At 41.9% G+C, this 12,184-nt stretch overlaps 1 long non-coding RNA gene across 1 annotated transcript; it reads left to right on the top strand.

The window, feature by feature from the left end:
- The first annotated feature begins 882 nt into the window (after positions 1-882).
- On the top strand, positions 883-2,514 carry LOC146327307 (uncharacterized). The gene is made up of 2 exons (XR_014770592.1): positions 883-1,004; positions 2,207-2,514. It is a non-coding gene; the product is annotated as an uncharacterized LOC146327307 (long non-coding RNA).
- The last annotated feature ends 9,670 nt before the right edge of the window (positions 2,515-12,184 follow it).

Here is a 12,184-nt window from a genome sequence, read left to right as displayed (position 1 = left end):
AAAAAAAAAACACAGAAAACTTTAAAGGGATAGTTCAGATTACTTGAGGTGGGGTACTTACTTATCCATAATCAGTGTATTAGCTACAGTAGATGGCTGTCTCAGTTCTGAAAAGCAGCAGGAGCAACAGTAACAAAGCAATGTACTGCTGTGGACAGGGTCAGTAGAAACACATATTTTACCACCTAGAGTAACAAAGTCACACCCCCTCCAATGTACCCATGGGACCTTAATTCATAAATAAATATAAACTGTAGTCAATGGTGAGAGAGATTATTTTTCATTTCAGTTTGGACTGTGCCACAAATTAATTATGTAATTAAATATGTTGTTTGTTAGTTTATAACATAATTCTCTGGTAGTTTTGTCATGGTTAAGTTTTGCATGAAACCACTCAGTGAACTACATCTCCCGACAGGGATTGGGATGAGGGTTTGCCACTGTTAATGTTTGCTGTTCGTGAAACAATACAGGAATCTCTCAGGTTTAGACTGGCAGAGCTAGTTTTCGGCCATACTGTGCACGGCCCATCAAAATAAGGGAGAAAGTCGTGATGTCACTTACACGATTTCTGAGAGTGTAGTCAGATCTTCACAGTCTGATACTTCAACAGTTTTACAACAAAATTATCTTTTAAAGGTCCCATATTCTGTCCCTTTCAGATAAGTTTTTATAGGTCTCAGAGGTCCTCAAATCATGCTTTAAACACCACTTGGATCGTGCAGATCAGCATGCCTCTATACTTCTCTATTTCAGCCGCTCTCAAAACGAGCTGTCTGTGCCTGTAGCTTTAAATGCAAATGAGCTGTGACTAGTCGCGCCCCTCTTGGGAGGTGGGCGTGGCTTGAGTGAACTGGTCCAGGCTGCTATGTTTATGCTGAACTAACACAGACGTTGCGGCTGTCAGATGCAGTAGAATTCAAACATCCAATTTTGATCCAGAATCCAGACGGAGGCTCCTGCAGAAGTTCAACACTGCAGATGTTGCAGGACGTGTCTGAATGGTAAGTCAACAATTTTGTGTTTCTTGGTACATTACATTAGTCGATGTGTGTGTTGGTACAGCCTTAAAATGTAGCTCGGTAACTAATGCTAACTGTAACTCACTCTGCCTGTTCATTATTGAGGGAAATTTTGGTGAATAAGTGACATTGTAATTTGTGAATATAGTTAACTGTCAAGCCTCCAATGAGACACGTTAATACTCTGTGGACAAAGGACCTCTACAGGTGTTACGTGTCCCAATCAGTGACATATTTTAATGATTGCTGACAATAAATTATGTTGTTGTTTTGCAATATTCTCAGCAGAGATGCCCATCAAACAGCATCCTTTATGCAGCCATGTTTTTAACATAATACTTTTACAGTCTGTCTGTATCATTTATTATCATTTTATCATCAGTTTTCAGAAGTCAAGGCTGTGTGCAGTGGTCTGTAAACTACACTGTGCTCCGTCTCCACATAACATGCAACAATTGACCCATTACAAAGTTCCAATATTATATATCTGAACTCTGGCAAAGCTTCCTGCTCATCCACCACAGCTTGTCTAATGTCTCTCAGGTTTGAGTTTCATTATCCTTATATTTTGTTGAAGTATTTAGAATAGACTCTGGACGAGCTGTAAAATTATTTTAAAATCAATATTTTATGTCAAATTATTGTATTATGGTAAGTCATTGTATATTAAACAGGATAATGTACAGTGAGCAGGTCAGTATTATAAAATAAACCCCTTCAGGATGAATTAAGACCCCTCCACTTTATGTTGGGGTCCTGCATCACCCTGTCAGGGTTTATTTCACAATACTGACAGAAAAGATTTTCACAATATATTATAAGTTGTATTTATGAAGATAAATATGTCAGATTCTTTTACAGTTTGCTTCACATTACTTCAGTGGGCATAACATTACAGTGTTTACAGAACATTATGAATGGAGAAACACGTCCCAAAATGAGCAGATACTGTGCATATTAAAAATAAATTCACAGGAGACAATGTTTTACACATACCATGAAGCATTTATTGAATCAAATATATATATCATACCATATAACATGTTAAATGATGTACCTATCATTCATGATCATAAAAACCTGAAGGATTCACTGAATCCATATGAGAAAAAAAGTTTGACAAACCACAGTTTGATGTTTGTGAGACTAAGCAGTTAACTGGACATCTTTTCCACTTGTTTCAGTCATTACACGTATCAGCCTATCAGAGATGTGTGAGCTGGTGCTGGTGCTTCCTCATCACTCCTCGTCAAAGCCTGTCTGGTTCTTCAGATTCACACCGTGTTTCCTGATGCCCAGGGCCGCTATGTTGCACCAAGACACACAGCTGGTTACAACCTTCTCCATGTCTGACTCCTCATACTGTGCACTCAGGTCCTCTGGAATGGGGATCTTTATCCCTGTCTGGTGCTGGGTCCAGAAAGACTTTCTCAAAGATGAGGTCCATCAAGTTGATTTTAGTGACAAATAAAAGAATGTAACACTTATGAAATGTCGACTCAGTCTTCACTGGTTTTGTTCTGCATGCTCCTCTCATGGCCTTTGGGCCGTGCAGTTTGAAGAGTTGGTCTCTTATAAATAATGACAAAGTGTACACATTTGCTCAAAGTAACCACAATTTCATTAACCTGCACAGCATTCAAAGAAATGGAAACAACATTCTTTGGTGTAAAACAAAGGATGGCGCTGTGGAAAACCTCCAAGTCTGGTGGTGGGGCTCAGTTCTGCAACAGTCATTTTGTTAGTCAGCAGCTTCTCCAGCTTGTAGAAGGCAGGAGATGCTAAAAAAGGACAGAAATGTTTACAATATAATATAGTACTAATAACTATTGATGGTATGTGTGATGTATTTATAAATCAAAATAAATGAATCAGTCAGCATGATTATCTTAGTAGAATAATTCTGATCACTACTTATATAAAGGTTTTGGTCTGTATATGAGTAACACACCTGCTGTCAGTTTATTCTTGTCCCTTGTTTGATGCTGTCTGTGTGCACTGGGGGAACAGGGTGTCTTCATGTCCCTGGATATCCTGTACATGGTTCAGGATGGAGGTCCATTTCACCACTCTCTCTGGCCTGGTGGCTGATGAGGCTGCAGTCCAGTAGATGTGGTTTGTGATTCTCTGTATCCATCTCTGTATCTTCTCACAGTTCTTCTTATTGATCTGCAGTTTTTTTTTTCTTTTGAAATTCCTACAATTCATAGGAAACACTTTACCCAGTGTTGTGGGGACATCTGACTTCAAAATAAAATGAATCCTTTGGGGCTTCACTGGGTCAGACATGGAGAATAGATGAAGACTTGTGTGCTCTTCCTGCAGCCAACAACAGAGCAGTTGGTGTGCTTTGTCTGAACCTTCTCTTCATTGGTTTACCGGAGCGCCGTTAGGGAGGAGAAAACATGGCGACTGCGAGGCGGACTCATGGGGATTCAGTGGGCAGCACAGACACACAGCATGGGGAGAGTCAGCTGCCTGGAGGAGGCACTTCTCCCCTTTTGATGTCACATGTGGAGCCAAATCTGAACGGAGCATTTTGGCCTACATTCACTGAAAGGTGGAGCAAGCAACCCAGATAACACGCATACGTCTCGCTGACGTTGGCCTCAGATCGTGCGTCGGCATTCTCCTCCTGACGTCTGTAAATGCATCTGAGAAGCATCGGCCCATAGCAGGGACATGGTTTGCCAGAGGGCGGGATTATGCGCGCCATTTCAAAGTCGGCGATAGGTCGGCTGTGGATCGATACATTGCACGTTATCCAATTGGTGCCACTGTCAGCGGAACTGAGAGCAGGCTTTGGAGACGGAGAGGCTACTTCATGTCAGCCAGGACTAGTCTTCAGGTAAGATCACTTAACGTAAATATATAAAAAATAGCTGTCTTATAAATATGACATATAGGGTTAGCAAGATAAGTCGGGATTTAGCAACATAAGTTGTTAAGCCCTGACTGGGTATGTTAGCACAGGTGAAGAGCCCAGATGCCGACTCCTAACAGGCTAGCTAGCTAGCTTAACAAATGTTAGTTGCTTAGACCTGACCAGCAAATGTATCAACTAGCTCTAACTTCATTTAGCCATTGCTAGGTAGCCATGAATCTTTCCAGCACGTGAACAGTCTCCATCTAGACAACAAATCAGTTTTGAATTTGGGAAAGGGTCAGGTAAAGTTAGCAAGCGTTAGCTGTTAGCTAGTAGCTGGTGGGCTTCGGTGTTTTTACAGCTGTGGAGCTAACTTTAGCAGTTAACTGGCAGCTAAAGAAGGGAGGCTCTGCTCTGCTCCATTTGTAAATATGACTCGGTGTAACATTTTCTCATAGTTCAGTACTGGTTATGGACTATTGTTGGTGTGTTTGTACTGTAAGTGAAGTTAATATCCACTTCACATAGGTGTGTGGAAAACACAACAGACTCCAGTTGTTTCTGTCATGTCCCTCCCTTTAATAGCTAAAGAGCATAGGGCTAATACTATTAGCTACAGGTCTCTTACCAACTACGGTGGCTCTCTAAGGTCACACAGCGGCCGGGAAAAAGGCACAGCTACGTTTTCCTTCCTTGGTGTGTCTATTTGTACGTGTTTATTTGTGAAGTATGGGTATAATAGTGTATGGTATAAGTTAATTGAACAACATGGGCTCATGTGTTTTGTCTTTTTCTCCCCTTTGCAGGCTCATAAGTCTGCCAGCAGTCCAGACCGTGCTGTCCGTGTGCGTCTCCCGACCGGCCACCTGTATGTTTTTCTATGTTCTGTCTTGGTTATCTTTTCTGTGCTGGAGTTGTTTTGACTATGCAGTCCGAAATAAATGTATGATCATTAACTTGAATCGTTCGTGTCTCTTTATTTTATTACCACACTAAATTAGGAAGCTATTTTGATGGTCAAGCATATTGTTTTTTATTGTCATATTACCATATTCCTATCACATGTAAGATGAGATATTATGATAGATATTATGAGATATGAGATATTTGCTGATAGAATGATTCGACCTGAATAAATAAAGGTCATAGAAGCTGCAGAGAGGCTACGCTGTGCAGCTTTGATACATCGGCCAAACGTTGTCTGGAGAGCATTTTCTACCAAATGCCGACGTCTCTGCGACGTCTTCCCAATGAGCAAATGCTCTCCATACGATGTCGCAGCGATGTAACTTTATTCATCGTGCCGACGTCGGCAAGACGTAGGCGTGGTGTCTGGGAAGAGAGGGAGAGAGAGGACTGTTCTCATATCAGGGGAGTCTATAGACAGGCCAGGGACACAGATTTTCACTGGAAAACCTTTAAAAGTGCATTTTGCATAATATGGGACCTTTAAATTGACAAACGTGTGTGATATGTGGCACAATTAAAACAGGATCAAAAAATAATTTGACTCTTGATACTGATTATAGTTGATATTTTTTCCGAAGTTAGGTGATTCACCTGAAGGGGCATTACATACTTATAATAAAGAAGTAGGAAGTAAGAATAAAGCTTGTGTGTTAGACCTGATTTTGTTGTGGCGTTCTTCATTATATGTTGCAGCCTCCTACCCCTACTTGAGTCGTGTGTTTCTTTGTTTGACAGGGGGCCGTAACATATTTGGGGGCTCATCCGGGATCGTGTTACCTACTTTTTGTGTGCTTTTTGTGATTTTTCGTGCACACATTTTTGGATGCCACTTTAGTTGTGTGGTTGTCTGTGCCGGCGGTGTTTTTTTTTTTCAGCCCATCCCCCCCACCCCCCCTTTTTTTTTTTTTACTCGGCGAGGTTTTTTCCTCTGCCTGCTGCGTAGGGAGAGGAGGAGGAGATAAGAGGGACAGGGAGTGGAGAGACAGAGGAGGGGGCTCGGCACGGCACAAGACGCACATTCAATCAGCTATAGGAAGGATATTTTCCCTTCCTTCTTTATTGCATTTTTTCTTCCCCAAGCAGGTTCTTTTCCCCCCCATGCACGCCTAGGTGCTGGGGTTTGTTATTAGGGCCCGAGCACCGAACCGGTGCGAGGACCCTATTGAAACTGTAAAAATTATTCTTCTTATTATTTTTCCTTTTATCCTAAGGTCGCATTTTTGAGGGCCTAAACGTGCTCAAAAAGTCCCAGTTTTTTGCACACTCGTCAGGTCTTGTGAAAAATTGAATATTTTATGGTCGTTACAAAGGGGCGTGGCAAAATGGCTCAACGGCGCCCCCTAACACTTTTCAAAATCGAAGCCCCCAGCTTTAACTTTGCCCTAGGCGTACGAAATTTGGTACACCTATGTATCATGTCGGGACGGACAAAAAAGCCTCTTGGAGTGACCCCCTAAACCCAACAGGAAGTCGGCCATTTTGAATTGTATTTTCAAATTAAGGTCATTTTTGGCCATTTTCACACGTCGTACTTTAACGAACTCCTCCTACACGATTAATCAGAACAGCTTCAAAATCACTGTGTACCATCTAGACTACTTTATGATTAAAAGTTATTAAAAGATCGCGCTATCGTTAAAAGGTGTGGCCGTGAGGTGGCGGCGAAATTTGACTTCTCGCCATGAAAAACAAAATTGCTAGAACTTCAGCATAAAAGGTCCAATCTGCACCAAACTTCACATGTTTGATGATAGTCCTGCCCTGAACAGATGTCTATGAAAATATTCCATAATTGTCACAGCGCCCCCTGGTGGCAACAGGAAATGTCATGTTTTACAGTTTGAGGTACTGTTCCCACCACATTCACCATATCTGACTCAAATTTGGTGAGTGAGGCCTTAACAAGTTGGTAATGCTATATTGTGAAGATTATGACGTATCGTCAAATGGCATTGCGCCGAGAGCGCGGCGAAGTCGATGTTTCGCCAAAACGCAGAAAAGTGGCCTGAACTTCAGTGTCCTTGGTCATATCTGCCTGAAACTTCACATGTGTGTTAATGGTCCAGGTCTGAACATGTGATATGAGTTTTGTTGATGGGTTTGGCCAAATGGCTTGGCCACACCCCTTAAACATCAGCCCTTGTGGCACGTTTCACCGACATGCACGAAACTTGGTACAGATATGTATCACATGCAGACGCACAAAAAAGCCTCTTGGACCCATTGGCCAAACCCAACAGGAAGTCGGCCATTTTGAATTTTGCAGCCATTTTTGGCGTTTTCCACGCATTGGAATGTGAAGAACTCCTCCTACAGGATTGATCAGAACGGGTTCAAAATCACTGTGTACCATCTAGACAACATTGTGATCAAAAGGTATTAAAGATATACGCCCTCGTTGAAGGGTGTGGCCGTCAGGTGGTGGCGAAGTTTGATGTCTCGCCATGAAACACATATTGCTATAACTTGGGCATACATGGTCCGATCCCCACCAAACTTCACAAGTGTCATAGAAGTCCCGGTCTGAACACATCCACGTGACAAGCAGGAGACATTCTCACAGCGCCACCTAGCGGCGACAGGAAGCGACGTCGAATTCCTTAAGGGGACGTCAAAAGGCCCTGACAATCACAGAGCCTCTTCGCCCGGGGCGAATCCTGCCACGAGGCCGCGGCCGCTGGCCCCCCGAGTGGTGCGGGTGTGCGAGGGCCCGTAAAACGCTGCTTGCAGCTTTAATTTTAGTTTGTTTTGTTAGTTTGGGCTGGAGATTACTGGCAATTCTGTTATTCGTCTTTGTTTATTTTAGGTTAGTGTTCTTTTAGGCAGTCTAGGGGAGGACGCTGGGAGCGACGGCCCATTGCGTGGTTGGCCCAGCGTCTTCCCTCTTTTGTTCATTTTGGCCGGGGTCTCCAGTCCCTTTTGTTTTCCCCTTTTGTTTGTTTGTTATTTGTTTGGCAAGAATAAAGCTTGTGGGTTAGACCTGATTTTGTTGTGGCGTTCTTCATTATATGTTGCAGCCTCCTACCCCTACTTGAGTCGTGTGTTTCTTTGTTTGACAGGGGGCCGTAACAGTCTCTCTATTTCCTCTGACATTAGTTTGTCCAGTTCTGAACGTTTCCTTCTGATTTTTTTTTTTTTTACTTGCTCCTGTTGTCTTTTCTTTTCAGATGCGTAAACTATTATTTCTCCTCTTAATACAGCTTTTGCCCTTTCCCATAAGGTGATCTCATTGATGTCCCCAGTATCATTTAATTCAAAAACAATCATTTAATTTAAGCATTTTTTAATTTTTTCTTTAAATTTCAAATTCTGCAAGAGGGAATTATTCATTCTCCATAGATGTTTCCCTTTTGGGGGGTTTAATTTCACCTTTAAAGTAACCATTGCATGATCTGATAAATTCATTGTTCCAATGATGCACTGACTAATTAATGAGATGTCTTTTTTTAAACATAAAAAATAATCCAATCTACTATAAGTGGAATGTCTTCAAGAGAAGAATGTATAATCTTTAGTTGTTGGATGTAGTGTTCTCCATATATCCATTAATCCTATTTCTACACATGTTCTTCTCAGTATTGTTGCTGCTTTTTCAGCCTTATGTGTTCTCCCTGTTGAGTCCGTGTTAGGATTAAGGACCAGGTTAAAGTCCCCACCAATAATAATTACTCCTTTACCCTGTGCCATTATTACCTCTGTCATTTGAGTCATAAATTCTGGCCCTACATCTGGGGGATAATAAACGTTCATTAAGGAAATTTCAGTTTTGTCTATTTTTCCCACCACCATCACAAATCTTCCCTCTCTGGTTGATGAATAATTTTTTTACCCGGACCTCTGGCCGCGTGTGTAATGGCAGCAGGTTGAAAGTGCCGTCCGCTGAGCTCTCACCTTTAGATAACAATGTAATGCTAAAGGCACTAACCTAAAGATTAAAAAAGTGAGATACATCCAGATGAATGAATGAATCTCCGATCTGGATCGAAAACAAAAGAGTGGCCAAACAGCCGACAGACACCTCTCCAAAAATGCCAGAAGACATAGAGATGAAACAGCTGATGACTGAATTGAAACACTCTATCACAACAAAGATTCCAATCTGAATTCAAAACATACCGTGAGGAGACAGAGCGAGATATTAAGAAAATTATAGAGCAGACGACTGAGCTACAGCAAAAGCTGGAGAAAACGAGACCTGAGTGAATGAAATGGAGCTCAGAGTGGAGGAAATACACGAGTCAGATATCTCTCGACATCGCTCCATTAAACTCCTAACACAGAAGATGAATGAAATGGAAGCCCAGATAGAATACCTGGAGAGTAAGTCCCGACAAAACAATATACATTTCTTCAATATCCCGAAAAATTGAAGGTAATGACGTGACGGGGTTCCTGAGAAAACTCTTTCATGAGGCGCTGGGACTATCTGGAGATTTTAATATTATCAGAGCCCACCGCATCTATAAGGAGAGTACGGACCACTCGAGACCAATTGTCGCTGCCTTTATGAATTATGACACCAAGAAAAACATTCTGCAGGTAGCGTGGACAAGGAAAGAGGTCCTGTTTAATGGAAAGAGATTATATTTTGACCATGATTTCACAACCAATTTGATGAGAGGCCTGTACACACCAATAAGAGACTAACTCCGGAAGGAAAACATCAGCTCATACATCATTGTGTTATGACCCAGGTTGTGATGAGTGTTATTGTATGGCAATATGTTATGTCAGTGTTGTTTCCCCCTCCTTGCCTGAGGGTGGTGTTGTGTTTTAAGTTGTGCTCTTTCTGCACCATGGGTGTTGGCTGCTGATTAGCTCTGAGGCTGAGGCCGCCTACTTTAAAATGGCACCTGCCGGCATCGGAGCGCCTCCTCTGTCTCCCCGACTCCCAAACAGACCGTTCCACACTGTCCGTTTGTTCCGTGCGGCCTTGAGAAGGCTGACATTGTGATTAATGTGTTGCCTCTTGTAAATGTAAATACTTAACAGAGAGCAGTCCTGGTAGCGGTAGGGGTGAGAAGCCTGTTTATTTTGTAACCCCTTTTTCTCCTGTTTATGTTAGAGAGTCAGGTAAGATACCTGTATTTCTGTGACTTTATTTTATGGGTAGGTAAGTTAACTCCAGATCTTTTTGTTTGTTATTTTGGGCCATGCTCACCCTGATGTCCTTCTACCATGTTCCCTTATGTGAGTGATGAATAAATCATTCTTTGTCGGACTGCACCTGCCATGGCACTGGTCATCCTTGGGAGTGGGGAAAGAGGGGAATCGCTTCAGATGAGCCATCCCAGCGTCCAACAGTTGACAAGACATCTCGTCATTGGCGAGGAAAGAGTTACAATACAATTCTTTAGAATATTTAAAATCTTCATTGTGTCCTCTGGTCAAGTCTTGCTTGAACTATTGGCTCCACTCCTACACTGCCCCCCCACCCTGTTGGCACTGCTCCATTTCATCTGTACCCGTAAGCTTTCAGCAAACATGCACAAATATGGATGAAATTAATGCAGAATACAGAGAGAAGGCTCTGTATCCAACATTTTTGACCCTTAATGACAGTGGTTTATGTTATTAAGTGTTATAAATGAGCCTTAAGCTCTAGTTTGGTCTCTACCAACTCATGAGAAAAATATCTGGCTCTTTAGCAGCTTGGTGTTCCACTTGGTTCACCAGCTAGTTAACTTAGTCTGACTGCTGTTTGACGCTGGGTTGATCAGAGCTTTTAAGCTGAAAACAACAGCCTGTTCCTGCTTGAAACCAGGTTGATTTAACACTGAGAAACCAATACAATTAGCTGGAAGCTAAAATGTGCAGAGCTACACATTTCAGTGTCTTTGTTACTACAAGTGACCATTTAAAAAAAATACAGAGACACTTAATTCAAGACACCCTGAACTGTGCATGCTCACTGGACTCTTGTATCCAAAATCTCATTCTTGAATTCTTGAGTCTAACCATAGGGGAGAGTTGGCAGAGACTGGCAAATTGAGAGTTTAATAATAAGGCTCCAACTTTCTTCTTTCCACCATGACTGTCTGGTACTCCTGCACGACAAGCTTACCCCATAACTGTGGACATCACTTGAAAGTGGTTGAACTTTCACTTTCGGCAGCAATTCACTCCCATCTGATGAGGCCAGCAGAATTACATTATTTGCAAAAAGTGGAGCTAGAACCCTGAGATTGCCAAGGTGTAGGCCCTCCTTGGCTAAGATGGTACAAATTCTGTTTATGAATATCACAAACAGAATCAGTGACAAGGAACTGCCAAGTGGAGTCACTGCTCAGTCAAGTCAAACACACTTAAGCTAAAGAATACAAGCAGCTTGCACATGCTATAAATTAACTAAATGACATGTAACATTATAATACAATTAGCTGGAAGCTAAGATGTGCAGAGCTATAGATTTCAGTGTTGATTCTCACTAGGTTTGGCACTACAAGCAACCATTTAAACACAACAGAGCTGGTTAATTCAAGAGACCCTGCATTGTGCATGCTCATTGGTTTTATGAATGTGAAATCTCTTTCTTTTGGTCTCCATCCAAAGCTCATGACCGTTGGTGAGAGCTCAAACATAAACAAAATGAGAGTTTCACAGTCATGCTCCATCTTTCTTCCTTCCAGCATGACTGTCAGGTAGTCACTGCAGTCTTACACAACAAGCTTTGAAAGAATCAAAAATGGTTGAACTCTTGATTTCGCAGCAACTCACTCCTAATTTTAATCCACCATACCATGGCCTCAGACAGAAACTGATCCTTGACATTTTGGCTTCCCACCATCATTTGCAAAAAGCGATTTCAATTTCAGATTTTTTTTAAGGGTCTGACCTGCTGATTCGAGGTTTTGTGTTGTTGTGTAGCGGTGATCAGTGTTGTGGGTGTGATGTTATGGTCAGTGAGTCTGTTGTGCACATGACATGACCATCCCATGGAGCATGTCTGTGAATATGACCAGCACAGATTTGGATATGTCACGCTGACCAGCCTGTCACCAGCCTGTTCTGGTCACTGGCTGGTCGATTGGTGCTTCCCTAGAGCAACACACCCAAAAATCTATATTCCTGCAGTATCTATCTAAGACACCTTTTCTGGTAATAAGGATACACTAAATATTAACAATACCTGTTAATCTAAGATAATTCAGCTCAACAGCAAACTACAGCCTCTAAAAAGACCATAAAGTTGAATTAATGCTTTTCTAAAACAGTTTCCATAAAACTGGAACATCATAACCTTCTTGAAGGGAGAACACTGCATTAGTTTCAACTAGATATCACAAACTCCCAACTTAGTGTGAATTCAATTCTTACTACAGTGTCA

The sequence above is a fragment of the Lutjanus erythropterus genome, chromosome 5 (assembly GCF_056507025.1).
Source record: "Lutjanus erythropterus isolate fLutEry1 chromosome 5, fLutEry1.hap2, whole genome shotgun sequence".
Lineage (NCBI taxonomy): Eukaryota > Metazoa > Chordata > Actinopteri > Lutjaniformes > Lutjanidae > Lutjanus > Lutjanus erythropterus.
The sequence above is the reverse complement of the archived record's forward strand: the minus strand, read 5'-3'. Positions and strand labels throughout refer to the sequence as shown.